The sequence below is a fragment of the Callorhinus ursinus genome, unplaced genomic scaffold, assembly GCF_003265705.2.
Source record: "Callorhinus ursinus isolate GAN/ISIS: 27379988/994484 unplaced genomic scaffold, GSC_fseal_2.0 scaffold19, whole genome shotgun sequence".
Classification (NCBI taxonomy): Eukaryota; Metazoa; Chordata; class Mammalia; order Carnivora; family Otariidae; genus Callorhinus; species Callorhinus ursinus.
In genome coordinates, this window is record NW_027397081.1 from 15,861,239 (window position 1) to 15,879,696 (window position 18,458).

At 53.4% G+C, this 18,458-nt stretch overlaps 1 long non-coding RNA gene across 2 annotated transcripts in view; it reads left to right on the top strand.

Moving 5' to 3' along the window:
- The window catches only part of LOC141374543 (uncharacterized), a 176,768-nt gene that overhangs the window by 132,288 nt on the left and 26,022 nt on the right, over nt 1-18,458 (top strand). For both annotated transcript variants that reach the window (XR_012381526.1, XR_012381525.1), the window contains exon 4: nt 3,207-3,265. This is a non-coding gene — a long non-coding RNA (uncharacterized lncRNA). The remainder of the gene's footprint in view (nt 1-3,206; nt 3,266-18,458) is intronic.

Here is an 18,458-nt window from a genome sequence, read left to right on the forward strand (position 1 = left end):
GCCCCCGCTGGTCAAGCCAGGGGTTTTGTCCTCTCATACTGGAACCAGACAGGTGTAGGTTCAGATCCTGAATCTGTCATTTGCTAGCTTTGTGACCTTGGGAAGGTCACTTGCCCTCTCTGAACCTGAGTCTCGTTAGGATCAGAATGCCGATCTCAGAAGGTGGTTGTGAGAATCAGATGAGATTGTGTAGTGAGCCACGTGGCAGAGAGCTCAGCACACAGAGCAGTTGCTCACTAAACGTCAGCTTCTTTTCTGACAGGTCTGCCTGATAAGGAGGTCCTCACAGCTACCCCTCACCTTTCCTGGGAGACCTTCCATGGCTGGCTCCCTGTGATGGCCGTCTCAGTGCTCGGTGTCCTCTAGACATTGTGGTGTTTGTTTTGCCGCAATTGACTTAAAGCCGCTTGTGTCTCACTCCACTTGTGTCTCATTTTCCTTTTTGTTGAAAGATACAAAAATAATACTTACCTTACAAAGGTGCTGTGAAAATTAGGTTAGAAAGAGCGTGGGTTCAGCACCCAGTACGATGTGGGGCACGCCGCCCTCACTCTGCAGCTGCACTGTTGCGTGTGGGGGGGGGGGGTGGGCCGGCTCCCCCTCAGGTTGGGGCCCCCCCCCCGCGAAGACGCCTCCTGTCTGACTTTCCCGGCACCAAGCAGAGGAAGTCCTCACCCTGCAGGGTTCAGGCTCCTGGGGAAAAAAGTCCCCCTCCCTCCCTTCATAGGCTCTCAGGGCATTCCTCTTATGAAGTTGGTAACTGTGCATTAACTATCGACGAAGCGGTTGCAGGTGTGGCCGGGATGACAGTGGAACTATTTAGGGATGATTTTCAACCCTCTGCTGAGGTTTCTCATTTGAGGCTAGGGTGTCCAGTGATCTTCAAAATAGGGATCTCCTATTTAATCAACAAAGAGCTTTTGAGCATCTGAACGATTGAGCAAAGCAATCCCTGAGCTGCATCCTGGGCTCGAATTTGGGGACTAGAGACACCTCCAGGTCCCAGCCCAGACGTATCCCCTGATATCATCTTGCTCATGCCAGCCCAGTCCCAGGGATGGTTAATTAGCCAAGTTCCATCACCGTGGGAGAAGGGGGCCAGCAAAGGCTGGTGTCATGGAGGAGTGCTGTTGTGGACGTTCTGGATTATGACTCAGACACAACTGGTTGTTTGATTTTTTTAAAAATATTTATTCATTTGACACAGAGAGAGCACAAGCAGGGTGAGCCGCAGGCAGAGGGAGAAGCAGACTCCCTGCTGAGCAGGGAGCCCAATGCGGGACTCGATCCCAGGACCCTGGGATCATGACCTGAGCCGCAGGCAGACGCTTAACCGACTGAGCTACCCAGGCGCCCCTGGTTGTTTGATTTTTTAAATGAATTTCTTATCTCTGACTTTTAATGAATTTCTAATTTCCCTGGGCTTCAGTTTCCTCATAAAACAGGGATTTGACTAGATGAACTCCAGGGTCATCTGCAAGTTTTAGAGTTCTGAATTTCTAGGTCTAACCTGAATCCCTCTTGCTATATTTGAAGCCAACCAGAGACTAAAGACTTGGTGTAGACACTTATATTTGGTAATAAGTGACCTCAGATAAATCCTAGAGGGCTGTGGTTTTTAGTCTTTCATAGTAGAAGAGCTTTGGTGGGACTGTATTCTAATTAAATATTTAATGGGTTGTATCTGCCTGTTAAAATCACTGCCACCACCATGGGAATGGATCTTCTTTGTGTTCTTGTTTGCAGCTTGTCTGTAAATGGCAGAGCTAAGGCCAGCTGGAAATCTAGCCCCCAAGACCATGTGGGATCCAGCGATCCAAAACGGTTGTCCAAAGAGCAAAGGAAGGTTTCAGGGCTCTGAAGCTGCCCTTCCTACTCCATTTCCTGGAGCCGATTATGGTACTGCCAGCAGGATCCAGGGAATGGGCTCAGGCCCGGGTTTGGGGCTGCTCTTTATTCTGCCTGCTCTCTGAGAGCGGGGGAGAGAATATGTGCTTTTTCTCTACGTTAATAAAGCCCAAAATGAGTCTTCATTAAGGGCTCCATTAAGAAGCCACGGTTATTCTTGGCACTCATTAGCGTTGCTGCTTACCGCTAAGTTTCCACACTGTTGCTTCCCTGGGGCTTTGCAGGGCCCCCTCCCCATGCTGGAGAGCTGCTCATAAGAGAGACCCCAACTGGCTGAATCTCAGAGGTGGGAGAACTAGGGCTTCCCCAGTCCATTTCATCCATTCCCCTGTCTCTGGACAATTGCCTGTCTGCCTTCTAGAGCCCCTGGGAGCAGCCTGTGTAAGGGGTTTGTACCTCTAGTTGGAAGTTCTTCTTGTCTAACTGCCCTCTTTTGCTGCGGTGTGAGCCAGTTTGAGCCCTTCACTAGGATAATGAAGAGTTTCTTTCTAAGACCACCTTCTTTCTTTCTCCTTCTGAGTTCAGGTGCTAGATTAATTTCAGTAACTGATGAAACCCTGTCTCCTTCCTGTGTCCCTGTGGGAAGACCCATCCCTAGATAACATCTGCATGTTAAGCGTGACTCTTAGGGTCAGTCCCACCTCCCCCCACTTGTGCCCTTCTTGTGTCTCTACCTCCTGTCTTCACCCATGTTTTCTCCAGGCCTCCAGACAACTCCTGGGCCTTTATCAGGACCTGTGGCTGCCTGACCCCTTCCCCACAGAAGCACCATTAAATGCATACTGTGTGCCAAGAACTGTGCTAGGTCTTCTATCTCACTTAGCCAGAGTCTCAATCCCGCCAATGACTGGTTCCATTTTGGAAACGAGAAAAACAAAACAAAACATGACAACAAAAACAAAAAAACTGAGCCTCAATGGGCTTCAGGTTTTTGGCCACACAGGTAGTTAAAGGTAGAGTCAGAATTGAACCCAGGTGTCCTGACTCTAGGTAGGATGCACCTGCTTCACTGAGTCATCATTGTCTTCTCCCTCCTTCAGGTTTCAGCATAAGGACCAGCGAACATAAGAAAGGGCTTGGATCCACAGCTAGTGGCTTGCTGCCGATGTGACAAGAAAAAATTAGACTAAAGTTCTTCTCTCACATGTCTGAACTTCCACATCCAAGTGTGTGTTGTTCCTTCACGTAGCCCACTTGGACAGTTTGGTATATGCACCAATCATGTCACATTGTCGGCACCTTTGGAACTCCCCTGTGGCATATGGTCTTGACTATTGGTGACTATTCATCTTTTTCAGGGTGAACTGTATCTTTGGAAATACCCCAGAGTCATGTGGATTCAGGTCTGAGGAATCAGGTAAGGCACCAAAATAGGTGATTCTCCTTTGGCTCACTACCCTTTAAAACATTGCTCAGTGAAATGTGGTATAGACATTCACTGTTCCACAGGCCCCAGCTTATTGCTATGCAGAAGATTTCTCCCGAATGTCTCAGAATCTTGACGCATGAAATAAAGCTTGAGCGGCTATTCAATGGGGAAGAGGGACGAGGGACAAGTGGACACTGATGCTCAAGACCAAGTGGCCCATGACATTTCCTCATGATTTTGAGCCACTTTTTGGGCCTGGGGAGTTGGAGTCCCCCTGGCAGATGCATTGGTTCTCAGATCCTGGGTCAGTGGGGGTATCGGTGCCGCGTAGTCTGACTTTATCTGGAAGACACAATAAGTAGAAATGATTTCTCTTTTGTCCATGACAAAGGTTTGGCTGAACCTTTTATGAAACAATTCCCTGTTTGTTTTTTGTTTGTTTGTTTGTTTTTTACAGGAGTCTGTTTCTTTGCCTTAGCTGAACAATTCAGCTATCATTCTCATTGTTAAGTATCCCTTTCAATGAACTAAATCTTTTGCCTTTTTCAGTATTTCCACTGGCTTCTGGGAGGGCAGGAGAGGGGCTGGACAGTTGCTTCTGGCAATGTCCTGGTTATCTTCCTTTCTTTAAAACTGGTGTGTCTGTGACATCCCATTGTCTTGGACATTGTCTCACTTCCAGACACTTCTCTGAGCCTCTCAGGTGTCCTCTTTGCAAGATTTCCATGCCTTTGGCCCTGTTTGGCCTTGATTTTCAGGCTTCAGGAATACCTGCTCACTTTTTGATGAGCCAGCCCAGCACACACTTCCTGTCTGCATCAGGCCAGCTGGGGCTGGCTGTGGTGGGGATGGGAAATGCGTGATGGGTCGATACAGGTCAGTCTCTCGTCTTCTGCTTTCAGGGAAAATCTGTCTGGTGAAGTTATTGTCATATGAAGATTGTACAGTTTAACAGGGGCCCCTGGAGTTAGGTGCCCTTGCCTTTGTTACTTTAGACAAGTTCAATGAAAACCTTGGAGAATTACCACCTCTGTGGGCTTCAGTTTTTTCATCTGTGGAGTGGGAGTAATAATAACTCCATCCTGGGAGGTCGTGAGGACCAAAGATGATTCACACAAAGAGCTTGGCTAGTGACTGGTACATAATAGGTGCTCAAAAATGAAAGCTATTATCTTGATTACCAACTTAATAGTGACTCCAGTTGGCTGCGAGCTGGAGCTGTTTTTGGTCAGGTGAACTAACTGATCACAGAGCGGGGCAGGAGTGGAGGGGGCGGGGAGCTGTCCATGGTTCTGCAGCCATTCCTCCGAGATGGTAAATGTCAGTGATCACCTCTGTTGTGTCTGGTACTCTTCTAAGCACAAGAGTCTTTAGACAGAGGGAAAGCCTTTTATCTGGAAGCCCAGACAGTCACACGTGTACACAGGGGAGAGCGACACGCCCCTGTTAGTAAGCATGGAACTGTCTCGTGTGCCTGCATATATGTAGGCATTTTAAAAAAATATGGTGTGTGTGACACGAGTGTATTTTGTGTGTGTGCATGTGCACGCGTGTGTGTACGCACGTGGGGTGGGGGGAATAAATGATGAATGGGTGGGGTTGAACTGAAGAAGGGAAGGAGGGGTACTGCTATAATGTAACTCACCTGGGTAAACTAGCTGGTGAGAAGGCCCCAGCTTGGCTACCAGGGAGAGGCTGACTTCCTAGAACTTCCTGGGGAGAGTGAAGTGTACACTGGCCCCCACCCCATGCCCCTCCTGGCCCACCAGAACAGAGTAAATCTGAGGCCAGAGTGGAGCTGCTCTCCTGCAGGGCATTCCAAACTAATTTTCTGGTACATTATACACTTGGCCTTTTGAACAATCAATAGCCTTAAATGCTGTTTGGTTCCTGCAGCCAAATCCAAGAGAAATAAGACATAATCCATCTGGCTGATATGGCCAGAGCAGGAAGGGAAAAGGAGAGAGAAAGAGGGAGGCTAGAGCTGCCCTGGGGATCTCTGCTTGGCTCAGGGAGGCGGGGGGAACTGGAGGGGCCTGCCAGCTCTCGAGAGAATGGGCCTTTAAGAGATACTGATGGCTGGCTAATCACAGCCCCATTTGTCTCAGTGCATCCTACCCATAGAGCTGTCACTACAGCAGAAGTGGAGTTCAAGTGGGGAAGGGCTGGGATAAGACTCAGGATGTGGGGTTGAGAGTGAGGGATGGTGTGGACGTCTTAGAACTCTGGATGGAAGGGTCTGGCTTGGGACATAATCCCCTAGAAGTCCTGAGATGGCACCAGGGAGAGTATCCCTGGGGACAGGGAGCTGTGGTCCCAGAACAGGCTTGGGGCTGCTCAGAGGAAGCCACACCTGGCTCAAGAGAGGACAGCATGGTCCCTGCAGGCCCTGCTCTGGGGCTCAGCCCGGCAGAGGGTGGGATGTGAGGAGGTGGATGGGGGGTGGTCCTAGACAGTAAGAGGAAGAGCAGAATCCGCCTCCTTCAGAGCCTCTGCTCCCACAGGGTGGGACTCCTAGAAGGACAAACAGTGAGCATCTCAGGTGTCCCTGCTGCCTCTGGCAGCGCAGCTGGGAGGACTGCTTCCAAAGACCTCCAAATGTCCTCTGCTTCTCCCCCACCCTCAGACCTAGGCCCCACTCAGAGGAACAAATTGAAGGAGTCAGGTGCCCAACTCAGGGCTCAATTTCCCCATCTCTCCTAGAAATGGTCTAGAGACCATTTAGACTGTCTAGAGACTGGTAGGTGGAAGATGCAGGCCTCTGCTGGACCCAGGGGCTTGGATCATTTCCCTTGCGGATGGAATACCCAGACAGTGGGAGAAATGACATTCACAGTGTGAAGTCAGTCACGTAGCCGCTGCCTGGCGAGATGTGGGGTAGGCATAACCAAAGGGTTATCTGGGAGTGGTTTCCCCGGAGAAGGCATGGAGATGGAACGGGGAGGAGGAAGGCAGTGGCACCTCTCTTGCCCTACCCTGCACCTGGCTCTGGGGAAGGGGACCCCCTCTAACTGCCTGTCTGCATCTTCAAGCACTGCGGTGGACACCTCAGCCTCTGGGGGCAGTGGGGTCGTGGAGGGTGGGAACGCCAACAAGGGGCCTGTCAGGGGCCAGGAAGCCTAGGGTAGATACATCCCCCATCCAGAGGGACCCTCAAGATGGGCAGGCGGGGACTAACACTGGTGAGTGGTGAAAAGGTGGGAAGAAGCCAGGCTCAGCATTTGCTTGGGCCGCTGGAGGCTCCCCAGCTACTCATAGCCGGGGGCCTGGGGCACCCCTCTAGCGCTTGGCTTGAGCTGGCCCTGCTCAGCTGGAGAACCGTTCCTGCTTCCTAGGTCCAGGGCAGCTGAGCCTTCAGCTAGCGGAGCGGCAGCAGTCCAGCGGTGGCATCAGCTCTGTGATAAGGGCGGGGCCTGCACACTTCTCTGATGGGTAATTATGCTTGGAGCATGTTCTATGGAGATGCAGGGCTTGTCTGACAAGGAACGCTCTTGTTCCTGCTGCTGAGGCAGAGCGGAGAGGCCAGGGGCTGCAGGTGACGTTGCCGCTTGGGGAACCTCTCGGGAATAATGAGCTGCAGAGCCCCAGGGGCACTCATCCAGTTGGGCACCCCTGTCCCTCCCCTGGCCAGGGGAAGGAAAGCAAGGGGCCGGGGGGGTGCTCAGCAAGAGGACTCCTTCGACACAGGGAGTGCTGGGAAACCTCATGTATTTATGGTAACAGTTATAACTTCATTGTTTATAATTATTATAACAGCAGAGACACCAATATTTATATTGTGTTCTTTACTTTTCAAAGCATTTTCACATTTGATTTCACCATAATCCTTTCATGGAAGGACAGATTTCTATCCTCATTTGAATGATGAAAATGGGAGTGGCTTGGTCATGCTCACCGGGCAGAGCCACGTCCTCAGCCTGGTCTCCTGATTTGGATGTCAGAGCTCCTTCTCTGTCTCCCAAGTTGGGCAGGATGTCCCTCACAGCCACTCCCTAGCCTGGTGTCACTCCAGAGCCTCCCGTGTGAGGTGACCCCAGGGCAGGAGTTGAGGGAGGGGGCGGGAGAGGAGTCCCGGGTCCCTGCATTGGGAAGTTCCCGCAGCGGGACAGGCCAGTCACCAGAGGTGGAGTGAAGCTGATCTAAAGGCGCGATTGAAGGGTGGGCATGAACGCGGGAGACAGGCCCGCTGAGTATTTCCACAGACTCGATGCCGCAGCCATGCCGCCATTGTGGGAGGAAGCTGGGACACTGATTGCTATCTGTGTGAGCCGGTCCACTTTAAATAAAAGGCACTGAGTGACAAACAGCCCTTCCCATGCTGCATGCACATGAAAATGGTGCCAATGAACACCTCGTGGATTCTGCACTGAGAACCTGGGACCCAGAAAAGATGACAGGATTTTTCCTTGGGGCCGAGGTCAACCAAGGAGGGTGTCCTGTCAGAAGCAGTTCTGAGTGGAATCTGGAAGGAAGCAAATGACACGCGCTCTAGAGGCGAAACAGAAGGCCTGGGGTGAAGGGGTGAAAAGTTTGGGATGGTGAGCACGTTAGCTTGGATGGGCCTGGGGTGGAGAACGTAGGTGGGTGAGGGGTCCCGAGAGCTGATGATTGAGATGGAAGGTCAGACATGAATTTGATAAGCTAGAAATTACAGAGAGTCTGAGGATCGTTAGAAGGTAGGAGTAAGATAGAGTGCGGAATGCTTTGCAAAGCTTTGGGTAGAATGAAGGTTGGATGGAGAGACAGGAGAGGTGTGGACAGGTAAGCCCCCCGAGTTTTACCTGTGTCCCATTCTGACTTGGAGTTCGAAGGGCTAACTGTGGAACCTGAAATTCTCTGGAGGGCTGCAGGGCTTTAGGACCCTCTGCACATTCTGCCCCAGGTTGGGCTGCGTTCTGGAACTTGGCAGGATGGATGGCTCCCACACCGCATTGCCCCGCCCCACGGTGCCTTCCTTCCCCCAGCCAGGACTCAGCCTTCCCTCTACAGGATGCCAGTTCAGTGCTGCATCCTGCCTCAGGCTCCAGGAAAAAGCTTGCTGCTCTGGGAAGAGGCCCTGCTGCTCCTTCTGCTCTGCTCTGGGGTGATTGATGGCTGTGGGGAGGTGGGTAAGCAGCCTTCCCTTCCTGCCAGCCTGGTTCAGATGGTTGGAATGGGTGGGAAGCAGACTCCCAGAGTAGCCGAAGAGGAGTGGCAGGGAGGGTAGGCCAGAAGGTGGCCCAGATGCTCCACAGGGTGGTTCTAGATGGAATGACTGGTTCCAGGGACCAGGAGATTTGTGCAAAGTACCAAACAGTTAGCTTAATACCGGATTCTTCTGAGTAGACAAAAAATAACGTTTTGCTGCTCAATTTCTTGGTTTCTCAAGCCCCCCTGGACTAGGGCCTTGAAAGACCCATGACGGTGGGGAGTGAGGAGAAACTGAGGCTCAGGAAGAAGCAGGTGGTTTATCCTTAAAAGGGTGTGCTCTGCCCTTATCTCTGGGCCCCCACAGTGTAAGGTCGGGAGGGGGTTCTCTGGGTCTCTCTCTCTGCCAGGCCTTCCTGAGGAATTTTAAAGGGACAAATCCTCTTCTCCAGATTGGGGGTGGGGGGAACCCAAGAGCTATCGGCACCTGTAAAACCAATTTAAAAATCAGTCTAGCCAACCAGCCCCCAAAGGAACCAAAGGGAGCTATAGAGTAACTCAAAAGCAGACACTAATGGAGGAGAAAAGAAATGTAGTTACATATTCATCAGCTTTTAAATATTCATGAGGATTGTAAAGCAGATTAATTTTCATGCCTCATTTCTCCCGCGGTTCTTGCTGTCCATATTTTACCGCAGCAGTAGAAGAAAAAGGAGCTATGGATCACTCGGCCAGTGCCCTCACCATCACTTAAGGGGCAGTGTGCGTGTATGCGTGCGTGTGTGTGCATGGGCCTGCGTGTGTGTGAGGGGCAGGGGAACAGGAGGGGCTGTCACTGTGGAGGTGAAGGTGTTCGTCTCCCGAGGGATGGGCCTCTCGGCCAAGCCAGGACGCTGCCAGGACCGCAGCAGGACAATGTAGGGAGGTCGTGGAGGGGTCTGAGGGAGGGGAGCCATCTGGGGCAGAGAGGACTCTGGGGGCATCGGGTTAACTTGTGACCTCCCCTGGGTGAAGAAGGAAAAGGACCTTCACCAGGGTCAGCAAGGGTTTCCTCTCCACTTCCCTGAACTGTCTGAGACGGACGGTCCACTGATGGAGCGAGGTGAGAGAGCAGGGCGGGCACCAGACAGAGTGAGGAAGGTGCTGGAGACGCGGAAGAACAGAAGGGAGGGGAGAGCACCCGGGAGGAAGCAGAAAAGGAGAACGAAACGAAGGGGCCGCTGGGGGCCCATCTGTTCCAGGTGGAGGGCATTAGATAAAAGGACAGAGGATGAAATGATGGGGATGAAGGTTAGATATCTGGAAGGACTTGCAGATCCCAGGGCTCTTGGGAGAGATCTTCTGGGGGTGGGAGAGATCTTCCCCTGAGTCATATCCCAGCTGCTGCTAGCCCACAGAGCGACGGCAGCCTGAAAGGAGAGGTGTCGCAGCGGCTGCTTGGGAAGCACAGCCAACAAGCGTCTTGGTTAGAGGGACCAGGCAGAGTTGCGGGGGGCGGGGAGTAAGTGTTAAGTGCAGGGTATCAGGTGAGCCATCCTAGAGCCAAGGGCAGCAAATGTTGTTGTCCAGAGTCACGAATGGGGACCAGACGGCCTGCGAAGGAGCAAAGATGGGCCTCGGGGGACAGAGCCATGGATGCAGCCTTTCCTTGGGGCCCAGTGTATGGCTCCTGGGCACGGATGCCCCTTGACAGCCCTTAATGGCTTGAGCCAACTTTCTTGGAATGAGAGGGGGGATGAGCTGGCCTCTGAAGGGCCCATCCTGGTTTACCAATTCCTGCCCCCTTCTGTGGTGGCAGAAGGGTATTCCATGAGTACGATCCTTAGGGTGCTCTCTGGTGACCTTTGGGCATCACTAGGCCAGACCTCACAGGTGGGCCCGTTCCCCAGCTTCATTCCCTCTGTGCTGGATATCTCCATGCGGGTGTCTACTACACATCTCAAACCTAACATGTCCACACTCCAACGGACTGCCCCCAGCACGCAGACCCGTTAGCTTGCAGCCTTCCCTATATTGGTCAATGGCAACTCTACCCTTCTGGCTGCCCAGGCCAAAAAACTGAGGAGTCATCCTTGACTCCTTTCTCGCCCAGTCCTTCAATGTAACACCCAGAATCTTCTGACTTCACTGGCCACTACCCAGGCGCAAGCTCCCGCCTTCTCGTGTCTGGATGATCACAGAAACCCTCTGGTCTCCTTCTGGGGCCTGTGGGGCTCCTCACCGTCTGGCCCCTCCCATTGGTCTCTCAGAACTTGTCTCTTTGTCACTGGAACCCCCAGCACTACACTGGTCTCCCGGCTGTTCCTGGAGCAAGCTTCAGGGCCTTTGCATGCGTGTTTCACTCCTTCATTTCCTCTAGGACTTTTCTCAGTTTGCCTTCCTAGTGAGGCCTTCCTGAGCACGCTGTTGCAGACACTGCTCCCTTCTCATAGGAGAATGCCCCTGTGCATAGTTACTGCCCAGGAAGCTTCCCCTTCTGGCCACAGAAGAGTTAACTGCTACAGTAATTGTGCATCTGATGAAAACAACTGAAAAGTGGATAAAAAGTCTGAAACAATGACTTTCAGACAGGAGGCAACAGGTAGCACAGGGGGGGTCCCTGAGAGAAGTGAGGCCCCACTTGTGCATCAGTTTACCTCCAGGCCAAAGTAAAGGAGGGGGGATCCGAGACAGAGCCTGGGGGTTGAGTTGGGACCCAAGTTTGAGGATTGAAACTGGGGTCGAGGAGGCTAGAATTCATAAGGAAGAACACTGGAGAGGGGGAGCTGTCCACGGAGAGTTCTGAAAGTCTGCAGGAGGGTCCTGGAAACTTTAACTATGAACGCTGATCTGCACGTAATCGGGGTGAAGCACCATGAGGTTGGGGAGAGAGCTGCTGGAAAGCAGAAGACCGAGCAGTTCCTGAGCTCACACAGGGCTGGGAATGGCTCAGATTTGTATGTGTCAGGGTGGAGAGGGCTTGTAGTATGTGGCGCAATGGATACAGTCCTCCGAAGGATGTTACCTTGGTCAGAGGCCAAAGGCGGCCCTGTACCCATCTAACAGAGCTTAAGAGCAAACCTTCATAGGGTCACAGTGATTCCAAATAACTGGGAGCCAGAACAGAGTCCCGCTCTCTCTAAAGGCATACAACGAAATCCAGAACCCAATGCAAAATTCACAGTACCCATCACCTAATAAAAAAAAAAAAATAACAGTCAAGCAAAGAAAAAGGGAAACACGACCCATAACCAGAAGACAAATCAATCAACAGACACAGGTGCCCAAATAAGAAGGATGACGGAATTAGCAGACAAGGATGCCAAAGCAGGGATTACAAATATGCTCCATATGCTCAGAACTGTCGAGGAAAACATGAATACAATGAGGAGAAAAAGGGAAGATTTCAAAAACGAAATGGAACTTAATAAAGATGGAAACAGAATATCTGAAGTGAAAAATACCATTAAACACATAAGTGATTTTTATTTCTGGCTCAATCACTACCAAAACCACGTGGAGGGTGGGGGCATTTTCCCCTTCTGGCTTATTCTCCCAGCCTCCAGTGCCTCCCCCCTCCTGTGAGGGCACTACATTTGGTTTCTCAGTTCCCCAGGACTCTAGAAAAACAGGCTTCTTTTCTTGTTGATCCCGAATGCAATCTGGACTTCAGGGAGCAAGCAACAGCTCTTCTGAGTCTCGTTTCAGCTGATGTTTCCCGAATCCCTCCTGCGTCCTCTGATCTGAGTGCTCTACCGCCTGCCCAGCTCCATAGTGAACCCCTCTTCTCCGTCAGTCTCCCTTTATCCAAGTAGTTACAGGGCTCTTGTAATGGGGTAAGAAGCAAGAGCTGCCCTGCCCTGTAGAGTTCCACAGCTAGCCCGGGCGGCACCATGCAAGGAAGAAAGTGACAGGGTTCAGGAGGTCAGTGGGGATAAAGTACTTACGGAGAGAGCGAACTTCGTTTGGAGGTCAGGGAAGCCTTCACGGAGGAGGTGGCATTTCTGTGCGGGTTTTGAAGGATGGATAAGGTTCGGGCTGGTGGGAAGGAAGGTGAATGCTATAGGTGAAATAGGGCCTCGTCTTGAATTCCCTCACTTCTTGTCTTCCCTTTCTGAACCCCCAGGCTCCCCCCCCTTCCCTCGGGGTTCTCATCAGCTCTTTTGCTCTCAGGAGTGAGTCCTGCGGGCTCCGGGCACCCAGGTTTCCCCAGCAAACTAGTGACACTCGTGCGGGCAGCCTCTGAACTCAGATACCCTTCACCTCCTTGGGCTCTGACCGGATGGAACAGGGCCCAACATGGACAGTTTGTGGTAGGTCTTTCCTGGACAGGTTCAAAACCCAGCCAGAGGGAGCGGGTTTGAGCCAAGACTGGATGACTCAGTCTCTCTGGCCCCCAGCCCCCCATTCGGCTGCTCCTTGACCCCCAACTCAGCATATCTGCCATGAGGTTTGGGGGGCTTCTGAGCATCTCATTTCCCCTCCCCTCTCATCTCTCTCCCTTCCCCCACTCTCTCCCACCCTCCATTTTGGGTGCGATATGCTCAGCTCCTAAAAAGGGCAGTTTTTCACAGGCTGCTTCCTACATGTCGCCTGACCTTCGGGGCCACTCTGGGGCATGCTGGGTGTGTGCAAATGAGCATGGCCAGGAGAATGGTGCGGGTGCCCCTCCTTCAGGCATGTTTGGTATAGATAAGGCAGCGCCTGTTTGTGGTGGTGATGTCCCTGCCCCAAAGCCCGAGGCAGGAGGATCAGGAGCAGGTTTCCCTGACGAGGGAGGTTTGAGCGCGGTGGGTGGGGAGCTCAGGTCGGCCACCTCATAGTCTCCACATGTCACCCAGGCCAGATGTTTCTCCTCTTCCTCCCCCACAAAAGGGTGGAGCGGTGGTGGTGGCCGTGGGGCTGTCAGGGAGTCTGGGCGAGCTCTCCATCCCCCACCTGCAAGCCCAAGCCCCAAGCGGGGCCAGCGCTCCCTGTGGCCCCCGGGGGGAGGGGAATGCTCAGAGAGGGCACCATGCGGGCTGGTTCTGAGTCCTGACTTCGGTGGCTTCGGTGCCAGGAGGAGCTGAGCCTGAATTCCATCTCCACTGTCTGCTCCAGACAAGCAACCTAACCTCCAGTCCTTCCTTATCTTGTCTGCAAAAGTGAGACAGTTGCCCCCCGCCCCCCGCCTTCTAGTGGGGGCATGTTGGGCACCCGCTTAATGGCAGGTGTTGTTGACGGGCTTGCTGAGAGGGGCAGAGGCTGCACCCCCACAGGCCTGTCCTGGCTCCCCTCTGCCTGACTCCCCACCCCAGCTGCTTTACTAAGCCCCGCGCTCCCAGACCCTTGTTCTGGAGCCTTCTCTGACAGTCCCCAGAGGGACCCATTGCATCTTTAAATGCAATTCTCTTGCTCGGCAAAGCCATCAGCACCTAATGTCCCATGTCATTGCTGCTTCTCTGCCTGTGGACACCTCGCTCCTGGAAGGCTGCTTAGCCACCCAGGGCAACTCCATCTGGCCAGCAATAGCCACAGTGGGGAGGGGGCTAGGCAGGGCCAGGACCTTCCAGTGGTTCTTTGATGACAATTTGCTTACAGATAACTTAATATCAGAGGGCAAAGGTCTCCATGAGTCTATCATTGGTCCTTTCTACCACTGTGGACCTTCATTTGTGGCTCCCTAGAAACCACAGGGGTACCTCCAGTCTCTTAACACCAGAGCCTTACGCATCTCTTCACTGCAGGGAAGAACCCCTGAGCCCAGGGAGAAACTGAGCTCCCCTACCTCTGCCTCTCTGCGCACCCCCCCCCCCCCACCGACATGGCTCTGATGCCCATGCCGAGTTTTTAAGGTAGGGCCCGGCAAAATGTCAGGGCCGGGGAAGTTGAACTTGGAGGAAGACCTTGTGCCAGGGACTCAGGTTCCCATTCCCTGGGTCCCAGGGCAGGGCCCCCTCCTCTGGGCTAGCACCTGTGTGATCCCCGTCCCTGCCCCAGCGCCGGCGGAGCATGCAGGGGGCACGGCTTCTTCAGGAGTTCACGTTCAAGACTGGCCTGGGGGTGGCTTTGGCGGCCCCCAGATGGGGCGGATAGGAAGTGGGCAGCTCTGCCACTTTCTCAGTCAGCTCAGGACAATAGACTTTGTTCAACGGAAGCCCAGGGCTTCCCCATATTTGAGAAAGAGCTTGGAAAGAGACCAGGGGAAGAGGAGCCTGCCCCTCCCCTGTCCTCTTGGCCAGGTTCCTGCCACCTCTGTTCCCAGGCTCCAGGATGTGTCTCTTTTACCTTGAGCCCAGGAAGAGACACAAACCCCTTTGCTGGTTCTTCTCGGCATTGCTGGGATCTGCTGGCATTTTCACAAAGGACTTCCATAAATACTGAGGGAGAACAAAAGGGAAGTAATTACAGAAAATACAAACAGCATGAAAATAGTCAAGTTTCTAAAGTACAGGTTTCCCAGCCTCAGATAACCACCCTGGAGCCCAGGAGGCTGGCCCGCCTTCCCGACAGGCCCCGTGCCAGGACTCCAGCCCTCGCAGGCTGGCCCGCTGCCGCCGCACACCTCGGACCCCCGTGGGGCCAGGGGCCAGGGGCCAGGCCGAGTCCCCTCACCCTTCAGTTTCCCACTTGAGGCTTGGCCTCGGCCGCAGCTGGCCACTTGGGTGTCCCTCAGCACGTGGCTTCCGGGGGAGGCCTTGACCACTTTGAGAGTCCCTGCTGAGACAGGGAAGCCCGGGTCTCTGCCCCCAGGCCTGGCCGCCACACACGAGCCACCCAGGGGTATTCTCACTGCTGTGGGGGACAGTTGTGCCGTTCCTGTCAGACTCACCGTGGCCCCTGACTTGGCCCGCTGCCACGCATTGGTGAGCCCACGGCAGCCACCGCATGACCCAGCCCCCTGGACGGAGGTGGATCGGATTAGAACAGGTGCCTGAGCCGAGCTGGGCCAATCAGGGTTCATCTTGGGGGGATCGGCAGTAGGGCGGTGTCTTCACATCCTTCTTTGTCACGTGTGGCCCTGGGAGCCGTGGTGGCCATCTTGAGTGTTGGGTTTGCCCAGATGCGCCAGGAGAAGCAGAACGGTGAGGTGATGAGCAGGAGCTCCTGGTGCCTGTGGGCTGTCCTGCCCTTCATACCAGTCCTTGACCACATTCTGGCCTCCAAGACACTCCTGTGTCCTTTCAGTAAACTTCCCCTTTTATTGAAATGCCAGTTTGAGTGGATTTCTGTAGACTGCAAGCCCCCCATCTCAGCCCATCCCGCCACTCTGTAAGTGGGACAGACACGGCAGGGCAGCCGGGCCCTCGGAGAACCAAAGGGGGCCCACTCAGGGACTCGAGTGAGGCGCTGGGAAGTCCCTGGGGAAAGGGTGACAGCATCCAGGAGCATCAGCCTTTTCCACCCTGTTGTGGGTGGGGAGCCTGGGGAGCTCATGGAGGGGGCGGTGCTATAGCAAAGGAGGACCTTTAGAATATTGCTTGCTCCTTACTGTTGACATTGAGTAGTCAGTGAGTGGACCTCAGCTTTCCTTTGAGCGTTCCACCTTCTGCCCCCCCCCCGCCGCCCCCCATTACTTTATTCCATGGGGGTGTGACTCACAGACGAGGAGTCTGAAGCCTGAGCTTGAGCCCCATCTCAGCCACTGATGAGCTGTGTGACCTTAGATAAGTGACTTCACCTCCCTGAGTCTGGCTTCCCCCCACCAATGAATGGTAACCACAACACTTTGGTACTTCGCAGGGCTCCGTCAAGCTTTTCCCTCCCTTGTCCCGTCTTTGCTCCTCCAGCTGCCTTCTCTTGCCCAGCCTGTGCCTCCCCAGCAAGCCTTCCCCTCTGACTACACCCTCTTCAGCACCTTCCGATCCCCTTCCTATAGTTCAAGGCCATCTTGTGTTGGTCATGGGTGTGTAGGGTTTCTTTGAGCCTTACTTTTGGGGGTGATGCTCACTCAGTCTCCCCCTTCAGACTGAGACTCCCCAAGGGCAGGGATCCCGTGCCTCCTCCTTCCTCTGGACCCGTCAATGTGCCTGGAACAGTGTAGAGCCCAGAGAGGGTGCCTGGAGGCAGTCTGCCCGGCCAGCTTCCTTCCTGACCTGTCCATCTGCTCTTTCCCTTCGCTCTCCTGGCAGAGAGGACATTCCAGAATCTACTTTCTAAACTGAGCCAGAGTTATGGGCTCCCCAGCCTCTTTAGAAAACTAGCTCCAGCTACGGGAGGGTGCATTCTGGCTAATTCTGCCTTACATGGCTGCCCTTCCATTCTCGTACCCTTCTCTCTGCAGGGGAGGCGGCGTGCCCCACCTGAGCCAGCCACCACGCGCCCACCCCCCTCGCAGCAGGCTCCTTCCCTTCCTCTCCCACTCCCTGGCTCTCCCTCCCATTGCTGCCACCCATCGTCACCCCCCCCACACCCCCCGCCTCTCCCAGCCTTTCTATTCCCATCCTGGCTTGTCTCCCCAGGCAGCTGGGAGCAGGGCGCCTTCGATTTCTCTATTCAGTCTGAGGCGTAGCAATTTTCTGCTCTCCCGTAATTAGGGGAATTTTAAGCAAACTCCCCGACGGATGATTACAGCAGGTTCAATCCAAGCTCCTTTGATCAGGGAAGAATGAGGACGTTGTTGGAATATTCCTCGACCTGCTGGCCAGACAGACTCTGAGGTGGAAGTCTGGCTCTTGGGCGCCCCCTGGGGGGCTCTGGACTTTCATCCTGGGGCCTGAGTGACCCTGGGTGCTGGGTCTCCCCAGGGGAGGACTGAGTTCAAATCTGGCTCTGTTAAGGATTATCCCAGATGTGGCTTCTCTGGCTTTGGGCCAACATCTGGACTCAAAGCCTGGGTTGGGGCTGGTGACTTGGGTGGGAAGGGAAGTTCAGAAGGCACAGAGGGAGGTCTCCTAGGACTGCTGGGAGTGGTTGTGCAGGCTCTCAGCAGTGGGCCATCATTCCCACTGTGGCCTATGTGAGCGAGGATTCCTGGGGCTTTCCAGTGTCCAGCCTACACCGTATACTTGTAAGCTCGAACCTGCCTCCAGGAAGTTTGAATGACTCCATTTTTCTAAACTGTCAGAGGGAGGGGTACCTTCTTAGAGTTGAAAGGGCCTCTTTTCTTAATCTTGTCCATTTCCCCTGAGTCTTTTGTGTCGGAGTATGGCCTTAGGAGCAGCCTGACTAGAGAAGGACTTCCAGTTCAGCTACTTCCTGGCTGTGTGGCCTTGGTCAGTTAATGAACCTCTCTGAACTTTAAAATCTATCCTAAAGGATTATTTCGAAGATTAAAGAAGAAACGGATTAACACTGCTTGGCTCATGATAGGTGCTCAGTAAATAGCATTCCCTTCTCCTTTCTTGACCACTTCACACAGTTTAAACATCATCACCCTTCAGGGCAAACCCTATTCTCCTGTCTGCGCCCCCCAGCCCTGTGTGCCCCCAGTGCGGTGCTTGAGAGCAGACAGAGTATATTAATAGACTACTGATGTCTCCGGCATTCCCAAGCAGTGGGCCTGGCTTTTCCATAGGTTAATTAGGTCATATTTCAGGATAATTATGGCGGTATATTCCTACACTAATTAAGTGGCTTTAAACCATCTCCACAACGCAACTCCATGAATCATAATTAAGCCTTACCGCCGAGTGCCTCTGCCAGCCTCAGAGCCCCGCGCGCGGCCTGCTCTGCGTGCTGTCTCGGGAGAGGATGCCCCGGAACCACGGGTTTGAAAAGGACTTATTTTCCTGGGATCATGTCAGGAGGACTCCTAGTGAATATTGGATGAGGCTTTGTGCGGTTTCTCTTTTGTTTTCACAAGGAGAGAGACGAAGAGAAATAGAGTGTTGATATAGGTTTATCCTCTTTATTTCCCTGCTGCTCTGTTGGCTAGATTTGAATAGATCTCCAGGGGAGGCGGGCAGGGGCGAGAGAGGTGATGATGCTGGTGCACATGGTCGCAGGTGGCAGTTGATGGTGGGTGTGCGGAAGAATTCATGTTACTGCTGTTGTTCACTGGGGACCATGTCTAACACGAGCTGGCTCAGTTCATGGCTACCTGGGAAGGAAGACAAGAGCACCAGAGAGCACGTGTTTGGGAGGGCCGGATGGA